General features: G+C 40.8%; 1 protein-coding gene across 24 annotated transcripts in view; it reads right to left on the bottom strand.

Annotated features, from left to right (window-relative positions):
• The window catches only part of ANO4 (anoctamin 4), a 445,360-nt gene that overhangs the window by 353,237 nt on the left and 73,729 nt on the right, over window positions 1-18,394 (bottom strand). For 6 of the 24 annotated variants that reach the window (XR_014804231.1, XM_084957430.1, XM_084957424.1 and 3 more), the window contains exon 1: window positions 13,004-13,444. The exons of 11 other annotated variants lie outside the window; for them this stretch is intronic. The gene's annotated coding sequence lies outside the window, so the exon portion shown is untranslated. 7 more of the 24 variants (XM_084957431.1, XM_084957426.1, XM_084957421.1 and 4 more) reach the window with 3 other exon arrangements.

Raw genomic sequence — 18,394 nt, forward strand, 5'->3', positions numbered from 1 at the left:
GAGTCATGAATATGCTACAGACTGTCACATCAAACAAAGATACCAAGAACATAAGATACAATCATTTGAGCCTCCAAAAGTAATATAAAACTAAACAGTATACAGGAGGATTTAATCAACAAAAACACTAACAAAAACCAACATCTAAGTCTAGGTTCTGATTAATAATTGTTTGAGTTTCTACTTTGGGCCAGACACTAAGCTGGATGTAAGGCGTTAAACGAAAATAAAAATGGTTCATGACTCAAAAAGATTCCTACAGTCTGTGTAGGAGAGGAGTTACCTATGTGGATATGTATGTGTGTGTGTCTGCCTGTATACATACACCCACACATATGGTGTGTCATTAACACTCACCTAAGTCTACATGAGGTTATAAAAACAGGGGCCAATTATTGCCATCTCATGCTCAGCAATGGATAAAGGTTTTCTACTGACTGCCAGTCTTTAAGAGACTCCTCATCCATCACTCTAGCTACAATAAAAATTGGCAAGTTCTTCAATTTTGTGACTTATGATGACAAGAACAGGTTAATTCAAGAAAGAATGTACCTATCCAATTCAATGAGAGTTGTGCATGGTTTGCTGTACAGTTAACTGGAGAAAAGCTGTCAAATTAGATCCCTTGATCAGTGTGGCCAAGAGAACAGTTCCACTCCCTGCCAGTTTTGATCATTATTCACCATATATTGTGGAAATGTACCTAGTCTGCAATGACTGGAGCAGTTTGGGGCATGGTTTTCATCCTCGATTTTGCAGAGGAAATTTAAATTCTTAGATGCAAAATCCTTCCTAAGGCAAGGTCTGACGAAAGGTTGGGGTTGGTAAAAACTGGCACGATTGTATTTTCAGTTTCATGGTTTATAGAAGTACTTGGAATGGAACAGCTCTGCATCAAAGATACTTTCCCAAGATAAGAGAACTAGCCTTGACTGAACTGTCCAACATTTTATAACCTTTTGCTAATGGAGAAAAGTACCCAGGTTTTGGAAAGAACTCTTTAACGAAAAGCACTTGAATTAAGTGTTAGGCAATTTTAATTTTCAGCCACATTAAATTCACACTTCCAAGATTCATCATCGGCAGGTGCCTTTCTGGCCCCTCCATTTTTTTTCCTCTCCCAATCAATTCGAATGGGCTGCCAATTTCTTATTATCAGGGCCCTGATTAGTCGTTGCTGAAAATTCTCAAGCTGTGAAATTGCTTAAAGTTAAATTTTAGTGGAGTCTCTTTATCAATGTTATTGCTCAGGAAAGCAGACACCATTTATACACTTCCAATTAATCCTATTTAACACAGCCTCTCAGAGTATGCAATTCCAGGAATTTGCTGTTGAATCACTGCACACATCCAATGGGGTCTGCAAATATACTGATGCACAAGAGTTAACCCTGCAAGAGGTCACAGTGGCCAACTCGCCATACTGGCTGCATGGACTGCTCTTGCTGAAGTGGCGCTTCTCAGCAGGTCTTTCTTCATCTTCCTTTAAAATACTGTATCTTTGCACCTTTTCAGCTCCAGCGTGGAGAAAGACCCACAAATCCTATCACCACGTCACCACCCTTGTCCATCAGCATCTCTCTTCGGGATTCCTGCGCCAGTCGCCTAACAGATCTATTTATACCCTGACTCCCTATAGTCTATTCTCCACACAGCAGTAAGGGAGATCCATTCAAGGCTGCCACTGCTCTACTCAAAACTGTGCTCTGGCTTCCCATCTCACTCTGAGTAAAGTCTAACATCTACAATGACCTCCAGCTGCCAACCTCCTCCTCTGTCACGCTGCTCGAGTCCCCACGGTCTCCTCACTATTCCTTGGTCATGCCAAGCAGTCTTTTGCACAGCTGATATCTGGCTGTTCCCTCTGCTTGGACATCCTTTTCCAGGCAAATCCTGACTCACATCCTTCCCTCACTCCTCCCCTCAGGTCTCTGCTCAACCACTTGCTGAGAGGACCATCCTGACCAGCATATTCACTGGATCCACTGTTACAATCACTATACTGGTATTCCTGATTGTATACACAGGGCCTTCTAATTTGTCTTCCCTGTATCTCTTAGAGTGACAAAGCTACAATCTGACCTTGTCTCTCTCCTGCTCAAATTTTTCCCCAATGCCTATATAATATAGTGAAACCTCCTTAGCATGTCATATTAAGCCTTTTGTGATCTAGCACCTACCTACTGGCTAAGCCTCATCTCCTACGCATCAGCTAAATTACTTGCAGACCATTTATGCCACAGTGTCTTCGCACTTGGTCTCTCTGTCTGGAGGTTTGTCCACCTGGAAGCAACTCATCTCAACGGTCTCAGTCCAGATGTTACCTCCTCAAGGAAGCCATCTCTGATTGCCCTGGGATAACCCAAAGACCTCCCCTGCACCACCTCCATGCTCCAACTCCAGTTCGCATATGTCTTCAAGCAAGTACACTACTATACTTTATTGTAATTATTTGTTTTTGGGTCAGTCTCCCAGTGAACAGAAACTACCTTAATGAAAGGAACCATGTCTTACTGGTATTCATATTCCTAACACTTGGCCTATAGTAAGTGCTCATAAAATGCCTGAGTTAATTAACAGACAACTGAGTTAATTTAAGAATGTTAACAGAACACTTTGAAAAAGGACCAGAGCAACTAGTCCTCTGAATTTGGGAGCGTGAAAAACAAATTGCAAATTTAATACATTTTTATAGCTAAATTTACAATTCAAATTACTGGGTTTTAAAGGAGGGACCAAAAAATACCAGTCAATTACATCTATACAAATTTTAAAATATTTTTCTCCAGGTAATTTATTCATTCTACGGTGCTGAATCAACACTCCCATCCCCTTTTCATCCCTCAATACTCCTGGAAATATGTGAAGACTAGTAAGGACTTATCATAACATCATGTCAAATAATTTACTCAAAGAAAAGATACTGTCGAGATAGACGTGAAGAATTTTAAAACACTACAGAGATTCACAAAAGAAGATTTGAATAAATGGGAACATATACACTGTTTGGGGACAGGCTGGTTCGATTTTGTAAAAAATTCTCACTAGATTAATCTAGGAACTTACTTTAACCCTCCCCCTACCACATGGGTTTTTAAAAAAGAACTAGACAATTTCCAAAGTTCATGTAGAAAAAATAAGCATGTAAGTAGATACAGGAAAATGCTGAAAAAAAAGCAGTAAGACTAGCCATCCAAAATATTAAAACATATGAAACTAAAGAAATTAACACAGTGCAGAGCTAGCCAACAAATTGACAGTCAAGAAAACACAGAAAACTCTCCAAAAATAACTCTAATTGCACAGGGGATTTAATAGATAGTGCTACCCTTTCATGCCAACTTTACCCTGGTCCAAGTAAGCATCGTCATACAGAAGGCAAGGGAAACGTTTAGAAATGGAGTTCCCATCATGGCTCAGCCATTAACAAACTGCTATACTACATTATCGTATTTGATAGTACAACTTACATGACAGGTAAAGTGAAGTGAAAAAAGACTCCATGAAGGAGTTCCCTTCGTGGCTTAGTGGTTAGCGAAACTGACTAGTATCCATGAGGATCCAGGTTTGATCCCTGGCCTCACTCAGTGGGTTAAAGACCCAGCGTTGCCATGAGCTATAGTGTAGGTCGCAGATGTGGTTCGCATCTGGCATTGCTGTAACTGTGGCTGTGGCTGGCAGCTGCAGCTTTGATTCGACCCCTAGCCTGGGAACTTCCATATGCGCTGGGTGCAGCCCTAAAAAAATAAAGTTTGAAGAGAACTGAATACTTATTGAGGAAAAGTAAAATTGGATTTCTATTTCATCACTATAGCAAAATACGTGTGAACCAAAGACATATACAAAAATATAAAACCATAATAATCCAAAAAGAAATTGTTGAAGAATCCATTTTATGATCCCAGAGTGGGTTAGGGTCTTTTGATCGTCATATGAAATCCAGAAAATACAAAGAAAACATATGACAACTTTAACTACATAAAAATAAAGCTCTTCTGCCCAAAATATCAAAAGATAAATGGCAGAATAGCAGAAATTATCTCAGGGAAAGTCATATAGGAAATATTAATTTAATACAGAAAGAGCTCCTAAATATGAAGGCTGAAACTCAAATTTTAAAAGCTAGTTTGCAAAGGTCATGAACAGATTATTTACAGAAGAGGGAAGTACAAAGTAAGCACTAGAAAAGATGCTCAAATTAAACTATGAGATGCTACTTTTTTTCTAGCAGAGTAGCAATGATTAAAGTCACTATCAAGTTGACAAGAGCTATCAAAATTTTAAATTCACATTCTCTGTGACCCAAGTGTTCCACTTTAAGACATCTTTCCTATAAGCTTTCCTGTAAGTGGCACATAACCACTCCTCTCTAACCACTCTGCCTGCATCTCTATCAACCTCATGTCCTTGGTTATTCTCTCCAGAAAATTGCAAGCTACAGCGTAGCAGTAACTTATCTAGACCATACACCACCTGTGGGGCAACCATCCTTAAACCCTCTAGGATAGAAACAGAGTCAAAGGAAGGTAATCATATTTGTGCTTTTCTCTTCTGCATCACTTTTTCCTTTTCCTGCAAGAAAGTCACTTACTGTGTCTAGCAGTTCCTCCTCATATTGACCCCTGGGGCCACAGGGTCCTTCAATTCCCCTGTTCATACATCTCTTCAATTCAGACTTATAATCTAAACGAATTTTTAAATTACAATAAACATCTCAGAGACTGAGAATAACATCTGTGAGGTCCTCCAAAAAGCTTCAACATTGAATCATTAACCACAGATATGAAGAAAGCATGATCACAATTACTACAGAAATGTTCTGTGAAGCAGGTAAATATGTGCATACACAAGAGAGTTTCTCCAAACTTCTAACATCAAAGAGACAATGATAATAATGAGTTGACAACTGTTAGGCGGTGTAACCATCTTATAGCCACTGTGCTAAGCGCTTTCCACATACTATCTCATGTAACTCAGCTGCTCTATTACATGGGGAATGTTAGCTACCCCCATTTTTATAACTGAGGATAATGATGTACAAAGAGACTAAATAACCTACCTAAGGTCCAAAGGTAACTGGCAGAGCCAGGATGGGAACCAGACTGTTTCACTCCCAAGCCCAAGCTCTCCACCACCAGGAGATATTTTCCTTTAAATCCTCATTCTTTTAGAAGCAAGGTAAAAAGTATAGACGGAAAGCTTGCTTGCCGTAGAACAGAACACCGATACTGAATTCACGATCACACAGATTACAGAGTGGGCATTTTTGGAAATGCATCAATATTGCTCTTCGTTTCAAGTCACATCTTCATTAACGGATTCACACAGATGTTCTAATTAGGCAGAACCTATTTTTATAAATGTTGCTCATTGACACACATATGTCTCACCGGCTTAATCCTCCCTCCCAAATTGAAGTCCTTGCTAAATTTCCTGTGTGTGCACTTTGGTTCATTCCCATCCCCTTCTTCTGATGAGATATGCTCACTGGTGACACCATTTCTCGGTCCCCTGCCAGGGCCCAGGCTCCCTAAGCTCAGGCTCTTTACCCCCCGCCCCCGAAGAACATCCCCAATAGCTCCCTTCAGACTCGGGTGAGAGGCAGATCTATTCCTATCCCATATTGCTTTTCTAAATTCTGACAGCTTTACCCTGGAGAAACATACGCATGAGCTTTGATGTCCACAGTACTTTTCCTCTAAGTCAAATCGAGAACTAAATGCCCTAACTTTTGGTCATAGCACTCCAATGGTTTCCGTAGCTGCACTTATCTCCGAAAAGTAAAAACCCTTGAGATTATGATTTATTTATGATAGACTAGTTGGAAAGTAAATGTAAAAAACACTAAGCTGAAGAAATGACTCAAACATAATACCTAAGTTAGATAAATCAAAAGAAAGCCCAAATGTGAGAATAACAGCAAAAACATTCATTTTTTTTCTCCATCGTGCTGATCATCTGCCATGCTTTGTATCTGCTAAAATGTCTGTTTCCTCCTGCCTCCTAAGAGAATCTTAGCTCCATGAAGGCAAGACACTGGCTCTTGTGTTCACTACTTCTCCAGAGCTTAGAACTGAGCCAGCAGCACAATGAAGGCTCAATAGTACTCAAGCAAGCGAGTGAATGAAGCTTCTTTTCTATCTTATCATCTCTTGCTCCATAATCAAAATTTACTTTCATACTCTGGCTCATTTATCCAGAGATTTTCCTCCTCCATCTTTTTAGGTTATTTTCAAGGTAGAGAGTCATCTGATCAGATCTAATTCTGAGAGGCACATAACTTAACTATTTACCACTAAAATGTGTTCCTTGATTCTTTAAAAAAAAATGAAAGAAGGAAAGAAAGAAGGAAAGAAGGAAAGAAAGAAGGAAAGAAAGAAGGAAGGAAGGAAGGAAGGAAGGAAGGAAGGAAGGAAGGAAGGAAGGGGCACAGCAGAAATCATACTTTGGGGATGAACTAAATCTATTGCAGATAAAATTTTCTAAACCACTTTTTCACCTCTATGAAACCAGTTTATGCATACCTACAACTCACTGGTCTATAAGACAATTGTACTCTCTGTAAATAGCACAAAGCTAACTGCCAAAGGGAAAAAACCATCACCACTCCCCTACCCCCCCCCACCCCCGCCCCGGGTGTGGTTCTTTACACCTGGGACAGTGTATTAAACAAGAGCTTCAGTGACCTCCAACTTCAACTCTCTCTAGGTCTAAACAGATTGATTTAGGTTAGATTTCCCAGCTTCACTTCCTTGTGATGACTTTGAATGTCAAACTATACCCTCAAGGGCAAAGGGATGGGTGAGAAACGAATGTCTTATGCCAAGCAACTGCTTTCCTTCCCTGCTGAATACAGACTTTTGATTTAATTAAACCCAAGGAGAGATTCCAAACAAATTTCCTACTGGCTTTTTCTAGACCCTGTTAATTACTTACCAACTTACAGAAATAATCGACTGCCATTGAGATCTTCTGATACAATTCCCATCTCTCCCACCCAAAGTCTCCTCATCTTCCCCTGCATCTTCCAGTCCCCTCCCTCTACTCCCACCCCACCCCAGCCCCTCAACCTCCCCACCAAAGCCACTGCTGACCCACCATCAGATCTCTAGGTTCTTAGTCAGGCCAGTCCCTCTGCCCTTTCTACCTCCACCCTATCTGCAAGTCTACAGCCTCCTAGAATCTCTGTAACTAACTGCCTTGTTACCAAGTCATTTGCAGATAAGTCATATTCTCACTAGTTTGTGGCTTTTTGGAGGATAGGAATTATGCTGCTTTTTGGGTTTTTTTTTTTTTTTTTAATCTTTCATTCCTGGGGACCTAACACAATGCTTTGCTTATAGAAGACACTTCATAAATTCTTATTGTTTACTTCATGGAAACTCATTTGGAGGCAGAGAAATTTTCTGGAGTTTGGCATAGCATTTCTAATGGATTGCATCAGGATGGCTGCCAATCTCTTTATCCTTCTCAGTACAATTCATATAGTCACATTGTTTTGAAAAATTAGGTTTTCTACACAGAGCAGTTTCCAATATCAGCGTCATAGGTTTTCTATGGTGATTCCCAATCCGTTTGTTCAAAAATCTGCTATTCAGCACTCAGATGGGCCTTGAGATATAGAGACAGGAATATGGTCCCTGCTCTCAAGGAACAAAATGTCTATTTGGGAGCAAGAACCAAGACAAGTAATTCTAATAGTTTATAAAGTCTTATGAGATCTTCGTACTGAAGGATATAAGAGGACAGACAGGATCTACTTAGCTCAGCTTTGGAAACAGGGATCAATAAAGGTTGTAGGTGTCAAAAAGCTTCCATGGGAGATGCTATCTACACTTGTCTTGCAAGTTAGTCTAAAGAGAAGAAAGACTTGCCAGACAGAAGAAACAACATGTGCAAAGGCACTGAAGCAGGTGAGAGCTCCTTTTTTCTGAGCAATGCAAAGGTTTTGGTACTTCTGGAACATTTTAGGGGAGCTGCAGAATAAGCAGCAGAGCATGGAAGCAACAGCTGGTATACAAAGTCAAGGGATTTGGTCTTTAACCTGCAATTAGTTCCATGGTCACTGTGCTATCAAGACCATGGATTTAAGATTCCAAGGATCAGGCTAATTTTGCCAAGCAGTGGAAAAGTCACCTCATGAATCACAACAATAGCACAAAGTTTAGCCAATGAATCTCTTTTGTTCAGCCAGGTAACAAAATCACAAGCTAACAATATTGTCTGGGAAAACTGGAAGATAGATATTGCAATGACAGCAGAAGTGACTTTTTATGAGAAGAACTTCTCAGTGGAATAATCACAAGCAAGAAATGTCCCAGCAAACTGTTTCTCAACTGGATTCTTTGAGAAATCATGTGAAACAGTAAGCAGATCCCTGAAATATCAAGAGGCCATAAAACTCCATGAAGCATCACCAGACTGAACTCCCACAGAGCAATGGCTGCAGCCAGCTGTTTCACCACTGGATCCCTACTGCTTGGCATTAGGGTGGATACACTAGGTGCTCAATGAGTATTAGGTGAATGACTGGGTAAAGGAATTCATCCATAAACATCACCCTCTCTACAAAAGGGAAATTGACAGCTGAAGCATGGGGTGGTGGGGGGGATTAAGCATAGTGTTTTTTTTAATTCTCAAAATGTTCATAAGAAAAGCAGTTTCAATATTAAAAAAAAAAATGCATTTCCACACCAGCATGAACAAATTACCATAAACAGTTGCTTGATGTGACTCACTCTGACTGGTACAGCCACGTAATCTGCATGAAATAAACCCAGAAATAATGGACATCAGTGAGTTAGATGCCACAAAGCAGTTTTGTGAGCAAAGAATGACACAGTGAGTGTCAGCTGCGTATTGTGGAAGAGGCCCCACACTGGGAGTGGAGCAGGGGTTTGAGGAAATCCGTGTACATTGCACTCAATCATCTTGCCCATGTGCTAACCAGATCTCATCCCTGGGGGGTGACCTAACTTCCCTGGACCTTAGCTTTCTTAGCTATGAAATTAGAGGGTAGGTAAGATGCTTCTCAAGGTCCCTTGTGATGACAAGAAGAGATATTTCAAGATGTCCCAGGGGCAGCAGACAGTCGCCCTATATACACAGGCCCCGTTCAAGAAAGATCACCATCATCACTTGTTTCTGAGTAACTCTGATGCTCACATCGCTGTCATAGTGCTGGGTGTTTGTAGGGTCAAGGGAAGGCACAGCCCCACCCCCTCCAGGAATAGCTAATCTGGATCAATTGCCTTAGAAATTACCCATCCAGTAAGAAACAGATGTAGAGCAAGAGTTCATGATTTTTAGTGGTTGGGGGAGCCCTCAGACGATCTGACCCCTAAGACCCACGTAGCAGATATGAGCTTGGGACTCAGAGCCAGTGACTGGCTGGGGCTAGACAGGAACCTGGGGTCCTGAAGACATCCTGCTGTGACTGGCCATGGTCTTGGAGGATCTCCAGACACTCATTCCCTCTCTGACACTCCCAGGAGGCCCCCAGTGGGAGACCAACAGGAAACATGTAAGCAAGTGAATTCCTGCTGTATTACAATATGTCTGCTTCCTATAAGAATGGCTGCAAGCCAAAAGGTCACTCAGCAGATGCCTAATTAAGGGTCAAAGATTTCTATTAGAGAACAGGCTCACAAAACCTGTCGTTACGTGTTTTTCACAATTTCTTGGCTCTTCAGACTTAAGAGCCAACAGCCTGACTAAAGAATTAAATGGTAAGTATAGGAAGGAATTTTCCCCTTTCATCTTACATTATTTTGGGGCTGTGATTTGGTTCTCCTCCAAAATTCTTTCAACTCCCTCTACCACCCAAGAGATATAACTTGCAACATAAACATTTATGACAGTCTGGCTAGATTATTATGCTACTAAGGACATGATTATTTTTTTCTGTGAAGCTGATCTAGTGACTATAGTCCAAAGTGAATTCAGTAGGGAGGTGCAGATCAAAAATGCAGTCTTCAACACAGCTCATGAAGCATTTCGCTTATTTTATACAATCTGTCTGAGCTACCAATTGAATAGCAAGTTCCTTTCAAAGTAGATCACCATAGCTGGTGTTGGAAGTGGTTTTGAATCTCTGTTAAAGAATGGTTCTCCCTCTGAGAAGCTTTATGTAGGAGTTGTACATTCTTTTTACTCTGTAAAAAAGGCTCATGGAGAGATGGTAAAGGGAATATATCACATTAATTTTATCAGAAAAAGCCACAGAGAAATTCAGCCAACATCCTTAATGATAGGGTTCATTCAATTTCCAAAGAAAGGCTAGATCACATCATCAAGTGATTTTACTTTATATCATCCATAAATTCCCCCTCTTCACAGGAAGACCTTTTAAATAGTGAACACGTCAAGATTTGAGGGCAGTCCAACCTAGACAAATCTAGAATGTCATTAATTAAAATGCAAAGCTGATTCTATTTCTGGCCTTGGTAATCAACTATGGAAAATAGTTTCAATGACAAGAATGCCAGCAGACACATGAGGTTATACTTATATTAACAGAAACAATTTCTTCTCTCAGTAACATGATTACAAGTTGGGCCCTGGAGTTTAGTTGCTAACAGAGAAGCTGTTAACCAACTCTTCATTAATCGTCAAACGATGGTCATTGAGTTTATACGTGAACATGCCTGCATGTTCGTGTACAGAAACATAAACAAAGCAGAAATGAGAAAGAGAAAGCAGAAAGGAAGAAGATAAAAAGTGGAGAAGACTGATTCACAGTATAGGCTGCAGGTTTCAAATTAGAACACCACCAAAAGAAACAGTAAAAGCACTGTTTTAATAATAGCTGTAATTAAGAAATGTGAAAAATGGGTAACGGCATCTACACCCACCTAGGTGTTTCTAGACCCATTTCAAACAAGTACAATTCGCTAGGGTTGCAAGTAAAATTGGTCGCAAGGCACAGCATCGAAACACACACACACAAACATTGCAGTGACTTCATCACACCAAAAGCCTGAGTTACTGGCCCCACTCAGCACAGCTTTTACAGTATTTCCTGCAGTAGTTGTACATGCTGCCTTCAGAGACGCTGCAAAGGAATTAACCTGACACTATGCTGTGAGACAAGAAAATGCTAAAGAATACACTCTCCCAATTCAAAGAAATTCCCAAAGGCATTATCTGGAGAAGGGGGTGTGTAAGGGAAATGGAGAAATCCTTACCCCAAAAAAAGTAAGCTCGAGGATGCAAAGCAGTATCTCAGGAATTTTTCTCCTACTCTGTAAATGAGCATGCTCTAACTATTGAAAATATGTACATTTAACAGCCACAGTAAACAATATATTCATAAATATGCTTGCATATATATAATTCTAACTGCATAAGTGAATATTCCGTTCAGCAAAACAAAGGAAGTTTATTGAATTCTCTGTCAAAGCTAAAGCTGCTTCTAATTAAACTATTTTCTAAATGCATCTGAAATGGTCTGCAATGTGAAATGCATGACACCCAAGCTGATTTTAACTCCTTCCACCTTGATGAATAGCTCAAGTTGAGTTACCAAGCACCTGATAAAAATCCTTGCAATAGGAGGAAAAAAATTAAGTAAGAAGACAGCAGCAGAGATGAAAGTAAACACTTAAACAGTAGAATCAATGGAAGCAGAGGAGTCAGCCAAATGATAATATTGCTCCCAGCCATAACTGAGTGTAGCGAAGTATGGACATTAGAATAGCAAATCCATACAGTGATGAGAGTACTTCAAACACTACTGATTCACAGGTTATAGTATCCAAGGATCCCAATTTTTTGTTGTTGTTACTGCTCTTAACCTATTTGTTGGTGTCACTCTGAAATGGGCTATCATATCATATCAACATCTGTTTTATCATAAAATTTCTGTTCTTTAAGGTATGTGTTCAGGTATTTAAAGAACCCTCCACCAAAAACAACCAACCAAATGTTGCTACTTTAGACCCGGGGAACAGGATAAAAGCGTATGCTTTGATGTCATCACCACTATTTTAAGAAAAATCCAGACAGACAGTGGAAACAAAAGTGGTGAGAATGAGCAAGACAGTTAAAGAACTTCCTATTCCAAACTCCCAGTCAACAGGGAGAAAGACCAGAAATTCCACCCCATATTTTTTCCTCATTTATTACCCCAAAGTTTTAGTGTAGTTATCTTACAAATATGAGGCTGAACAATGTATGAGGGGTATGCTCCTAGAGTTAAACAGACCACAATTGGAAAACCAGACACAATCAAATAAGATAACCCACCTCCAGTCCAAGAGCAGAAAATACTAAGCAGAATTAGGACTGTGAATCCCATTCTTTGCAATGCTGTGTAGACCAAAATAACCCAACACACCTGCTACCAAAAAAAAAAAAAAGAAGAAGAAGAAGAAAGAAAGAAAAGAAAAGAAAGAAAGGAAAAGAAAAAACACCTCCCTGTGAAAAGAGATTCCCCTTTAACCACAGGTTTCCTCAGGTGAGACCTATACCCGAATGTTTTTAGTTTCCTTTGGGCTTCAAGACGCAGCCAGTAATGGACTTGAAGTTGCGGTGCTGTCTGCAGTAAGTCTCGGGAGACCAGGTGAAAAATTAGAACACTAGTCTGAGAGTAAATGCCCTGAAACAGTCTGCCTGATGTCACTGCAACATGCATGTTTTCCTGTGAAACCTGCTTATTTTCTCCTAAGAAGTCTCACCATTCCAACAGCCTCAAAGCATCTGATCTCCCCGGAGGAGGACAGAAACTATGTTGTCAACTCAGATATGTTCCTCTCATCACTGCCCCGCCACCCTCGGAAGAGGATGGAAGACAGGGTTTGCAGAACAGGCACCCTGAGGTTCCCAGGAGAAAGAAGCAATGAGGTCATGCAGTCTCATCCGGCCGCCAGCGCAGGGTTCCCCTCGCTGCCACCAGTGTAACTGCCTAAGTTGCAAAGCCCATGAGAAAGACAGAGGGCCGTTCTGGACCCACAGGCGGATGCTGAAGGTGCTGCTGCCCACAGCCTCCTCCGACATAACTCACGCGTGCTCGTGCTTCTCCGCGGAAGATGATGGAAGAGTTCGCTAGGTGGGCCGATCGGCCCGGCCCCTCCGGATTCTCAGAGAGTGCACCTCAGCACGCCGAGCATTCATCTTGCCCAAATTTGTCAGTCACCCTCCACGGATTCCCCGCACATTGCTGCAGTTTACCGCCTCGCACTCATTTCCCTGGCTGCCGCTTCAAGGACAAAGAGAGAGCGCTTAGGTTTCCATCACAGCCGAAGAGCCCAGGTTTACGGAAAATAACATAAAAATAAAAAGACAAACGGGTGAAACAAATGATCCACGGCGATTTCGTTAGGTGGATCACCCCCGGACGTGGATCCAGGAAACGCAGGAGAAACGCAGAGAGAAGGTCACTAAGCTCAGCCGGGAAGAGAGCGAGCTAGCGTTCACTTCACTGCAGCAGAGCTGCTCACGGAATGCAAGCACTTACCATAAAAATAGAAAGAGTCAACAGAAGGAGCAGGGAGCCTTCCTCGGTGTCTTAGGCGGAAAGAAATCCACCTCGGAGCTCCGGGCACGGGATGATGAAGCCAACAAAGTGATGAAAGACGATAAAACCAACACACACAAGTCCTTCGCAACCTCCCCTCGGGCCCGCATGCAGTTGTTTGTGCTGTGAAAAGCCTGAGAAGTCGGGAACAGGACTCTCCCAGAGAGCGAGCTTGATCGCTAGCAGCCCGGTGGATTTCAGAGCATCACGCCCAGGGCTCTCCTCCCCCTGGGGGCAGGGGCAGGGGCTGCGTGGTGAGGGGAGGCTGGGCGCCTGGCTGGGGTCTGGAAGGTGAGAAGAGAGGTGGAAAGCAACCTCTTGGGAGTGTGAGGAACTGCCGGCGAGAATATCAGTATTCCACATCAGTTATTGCCAGCGACCAATCAGCCCAGCCAAGGAGCCCTGTCAGTGTGACAAGAGAGCAGCAGATGACAGCTGGCTCTCAGAGAGGCGGGACAGCCCCCTGCCTCCCTGAAAGAGTTTGGCAGGATTGGCATCTTACCTGCCTCTGCCCAGGTGCTGACAACCTTTGCATGTTATTAAAAATAAGACTCAAAGCCTCAGAGTTATACCAGCCACTCAGGAAGTTTCCTACACAATCCCACAGCATCTCTGCAAGAAGCCAGATTTGAAAACCCCCCTAAATGATGTCTAATGGCATCTCACAGACCAGACAGCCCTGGTGACGTGCAGAGAGGTCACCATGAGTACAATAAAGACTTTGGACTTGAGCTTCTTTATGCCCAAGGCACAGGATGATATACCGGGAAGTAGGATCCCTGTATCACAAGGGAGACATTTAGACTCGAAAGGGTTAAATGTCTCTCTGAACACTACCTCTAGTTTCATATTTTCTTACATAATATATGCATAGATGTACTTTTAGAGATTGAGTTTATAAAGATAGTTAACACTTCTTTCTGATGTTTCTTACATCACCCATAAGACAGAATGTGTGGATTTGGGTAAAAACCCTGGAGTAATAATTCACAAGCACGCTGAAGTTTGAGAACTTCTGAGCTAGACCAATGGAAGAGGCAAAGGAGCGAATCCTTTTACAATGACTACAGGAAAAGTAGAGAGCATTATACTTCCCCTTTCTCCCCATTCTATTTTAATATTGAACCTATAAACTCAGTACATCGGTATTAAGTTGGTCTTGGCTTTGATGATGGAATTAAATAGGGGAATAGGTTCCAGAGATAAATACCAGTAGAACTGGACCCTACAATAAGACTTGAGAACTTTTTACCTTGGGGCGATTTCTGCAACATCTAAATAAGATGACCCAAGGCAAAGATTAACCCCTGGTTCTAGCCAAGAGTTAATAGGAAGACACAAATGTCCCTGGGTTTGTTGGTTTTTCAGGTGGCTTACATGACAGAGTTTTTCATTTTAGTTTCTGCTTTTTAGAACTTGAAGGATCATTTGGACATTTTGGTGTAATCTCTAGCCAGAGGCAAGCTGACTTGGGAAGCCTGCATACTAGGAAGTGAAAGCAAGGGCTGAGTTCCAAGGAAGCAGGTAACTCAGGACCCAAATGAGTAACAGCAGGAGGCTGTAAAAATGGTCCACGTTGAAGAGGAACATAACAAAATGAAATTTTTAAAAGGAAGAAAGGATGGCTTTTGTCAGGGTCATCGTTATGTATAGTAAGTAAGGAAGACCTGGGAGATTGAGTCTCAAATTCTGCTGTGTTATTCACTTCAGTTCATCACCAATCAGCAAACATTTAACCACAACCAACCATGTGTTGAGAGTACAGAAATAAAAGCGACAGGCCCTGCCTTCAAGAAGTTTGCCTCATGGACAAAATTAAATCTCCATTTCAAAATTTCAACACTGTGATTCTTGCCAAGACAGAAAATGTTCTACTATTTTAATGTCCCTCAGATAAAACCAAACAATGAAGCTGGATTTTGGACTCAAAGTTCTAAATTAGCCTGATGAGGTGATTTTCAAACGAAAACCATTTGAGAAATACAAATGCACATTTTAAAAAATTAATTAAATTAAGGTTGTTTAACTGAATCTTCACTTTTATCAGCATCAACAGTTTCTGATGCTGCAAAAACATGGGCCGCATAACAAAGAATATATTTAATAAGAGAATATTATTTAAAGCTCCCAGAGTAATTGAGATTAATACTGTTTATGGAACAGGTTCAATACCTTGAATATACAGGGTGACAGTGAAGCATGAAAATGATAAAACAACAGAATTACAAATTCACTTAGTTGATTAAATAATTGCACATCTGTATAACAGGTCAATGAAAGCAAGTATTTCAGTCACTCACTCAAAAGCAATTAATTTTTAAAGTTTGGCCACTTCATTTTTTTTCCTTTTCAAAAGATAGAAATACCTCCCATTTCAGGTAGCAACAATTTCTTAAAATCACAAAATATTTACCTGAGTCAATTAAACTTTGGACAATTATGGGGACTGTATCTTGCTCTCTGGAGTAACACCAGTACTTATATGCATGATAGATCCTCAAATATTTGTTAGACAGCCATTTTCAATGGTCAAATCCGGCTAAAATTCTACAACAATATTATTTAATGCCTTTTTTTAAGACTACAAGGTAATTGGAATTGTGTACCTTTACCTGACACTTATTTTAGAAAGAAGAAAAGAGCTGTTTCAGGAAATTTGCTTCCAAGTAGCTTGCTGATAGAGCTGTATAAAGTCTGAAAGCCAAGGATTCTCAAAGCTCAGTCTTTCAGCATTGAAACTGGATTCTACTTTCCATAAGCAGCTTGAAGAGAAAGAGTAAAACCATACCTCTTTTCTAGATCAGCAAGAAAGTAAACAGCCATGTAATTCCATTTTTGCCATCAGACACTTATCAGGAGGTATGAGAATCATGGAGTTTTTTTTATTATTATTATTGAGGTATAGTTGATTTACAGTATTAGTTTCAGTTGTATAACAGTGATTCACAACTTTTGCAGGTCATACCCCATTTAAAGTTATAAAATGTTATTGGCTATATTCCCTGTGCTGTACAATATACCCTTGAAGCTTATTTTACACACAGGGGTTTGTATCTCTTAGTCTCCTACCCCTGTCTTGATCTTCTCCCCATCCCCTCTCCTCACTGGTAACTACTGGTTTGTTCTCTATATGTGAGTCTGCTTCTGTTTTGTTATATTTATTCATTCATTTTATTTTTTTAGGTTCTACATAGAAGTGATAACACACAGCACTTGTTTTTGTCTGGCTTATTTCACTAAGCAAAAATGTCTAGACTAGGAAGTTCCCACGGTGGCTCAGCAGGTTACGAACCTGACTAGTATCCACAAGGATGCAGGTTTGATCCCTGGCCTCGTTCCGTGGGTTAAGGATCTGGTGTTGCTGCATGCAGTGCAGGTGACAGATGTGGCTCAGATCCCGTGTTGCTGTGGCTGTGGCACAGGCCAACAGCTGCAGCTCTGAATTGACCGCTAGCCTGGGAACTCCCATATGCCATAGGTGCAGCCGTAAAAAGGAAAAACCAAACAAACAAAAACAAAATATCAGGACCATCTACAGTTTCAAAGCAATTCCTATCAAAATACCAATGACGTTTTTCACAGAATTAGAACGTTTTCTAAAATTTGTATGGAAACGAAAAAGACCTTCAATAGCCAAAGCCACCTTGATAAAGAAGAACACAGCTGGAGGTATCAAGCTCCCTGCCTTTAGACTATACTACAAAACTAGTCATCAAAACAGAATAGCACTGGCACCAACAGATACACAGAGCAATGGAACAGAAGACATTTTAAACGACATTATGTCAATCAATGGTTTCGAAAACTTAGTCTGTCTCTTTCACCTAACATCTATCAAGTGGAGCATAAGGAGCTAAGGTGTACTGAATCCTCATTTGTAGCAGACTTTATTCAGTGGCTTCACACCTCGTTTAGTCTTTCCAACACTGGTAGGACACGAATATTATCTTCACTGAAGTAACTAGGGTGCAGAGAGTTGACAGCATTCCCCGCTGGGGCAATGCCAGTATATGAACCACCAGAACAGCTTCAAAATGTTGCTTCTCTTGCATGGAAATATTGACCTGAACGTGGAAGTCTCCCCCACAGACGTTTCTGACTAAATATATGAGCTTATTTTGGGACCCTTCCCACAGTGCTGTATGAACTTGAGTGAAACAGGAATGAAACAATCCAAGCTAAAGCAGAAAACTCATTTTATCTCAGAGATTAAATGTAACCCTTCTTTGCAACAGAAATAATTTCTGATGCTTGTAATTTAAAGAGCAAGTAATTTGTACTTGTTGAACTTTTTTTCTAACCCTGACCCTACATTACATTTTCAAGCTAGGATGAGTGGTCCTCAGTTAATAAAAGATCAGAAGAAAAGAGTGTTTTGGAAAGCCATACGATCTGACATAAACATTATAGTCCTTTATCTAATATGGAAATTCTCCTTGAGCATTCAGCAGGAAGCCTGAAATGGAGAAAGCATGGGCTTCTCTGCTCATGCTTCCTACTAGAGGTCATTGGCTCAGAGTAATTTCTCCAAAATGCCTAGTAGGTGGGCTTTCAAATATGCAACATCTCCAAATCCATAAAATGTAAATAATTTGCAGGATATAAACATAGTCATAGCATCCAATGCTTCAAAAACTTATTTGCACTCAGCATTTCTCAGCCAGAAGATCCCTATGGGATGGAAGATCAAATCACATAAAGGAAAGAATCTGTAAGATCATAGACCTATAACTTTGTCTCCTTTTTGTGAGGGTAAAAAAAACTAAATTAATGACTGCCTTGAAGAGTCAGGGAGAACTGGGATGAGCCTAGGGAGGCCAAAATAAACCGTGCGTGTATGTGTGTACAAATGTAACACTGTGTGTGTCCAAAATCCAA

The sequence above is a fragment of the Sus scrofa genome, chromosome 5 (assembly GCF_054392235.1).
Source record: "Sus scrofa isolate SSC_HxYL_T2T_F1_AM1 chromosome 5, Sscrofa_HxYL_maternal_Yorkshire_Landrace_v2.0, whole genome shotgun sequence".
Lineage (NCBI taxonomy): Eukaryota > Metazoa > Chordata > Mammalia > Artiodactyla > Suidae > Sus > Sus scrofa.